This window comes from Octopus bimaculoides, chromosome 5 (genome assembly GCF_001194135.2).
Source record: "Octopus bimaculoides isolate UCB-OBI-ISO-001 chromosome 5, ASM119413v2, whole genome shotgun sequence".
Lineage (NCBI taxonomy): Eukaryota > Metazoa > Mollusca > Cephalopoda > Octopoda > Octopodidae > Octopus > Octopus bimaculoides.
This window is the reverse complement of record NC_068985.1, coordinates 109,508,435-109,508,961: the sequence shown is the minus strand read 5'-3', so window position 1 is coordinate 109,508,961 and position 527 is coordinate 109,508,435.

Sequence of the window (527 nt, the reverse complement as noted above, 5' to 3'; positions counted from 1 at the left end):
GGTCGACTCTCTTATTAAGGCAGCGATGTAAAAAAAAATCGTTAGCTAACTTTCAGGGTTGATAAAATAAGTACCAGTTGAGTACTAGGGTCCATGTAATCGACTAGTCCCCCCGCCCTCCAAAATTTCAGGCCTGGTTCCTATATTAGAAAGCTGGTAGAAGCGTAAACAGGCCAGGCAAAACCCCGCACCAGGATTTCGTCCCCATTTACCTTCTGATTTCAAATACCACCGAGATCGACTTTGCTTTTCATCCTTTCGGGATCGATAAAATAAGTATCAGTTACGCACTGGAGACGATGTATTCTATTGTTTAACTCCCATAAAATTTCAGATCTTGTGCTTTTACTAGAAAGGGTTATTAATTTCGCCGGGGTCAATTTTGCCTTTCATCCTTTCCAGGTCGATAAATTAAGTACCGGTGAAACATTGAGCTCGATGTAACCTTCTTACCCCCACCCCCAAAATTTCAGACAATGTGCCTATAGTAGAAAGGATTATTATTATTATCATTATTGTTCAGTAGT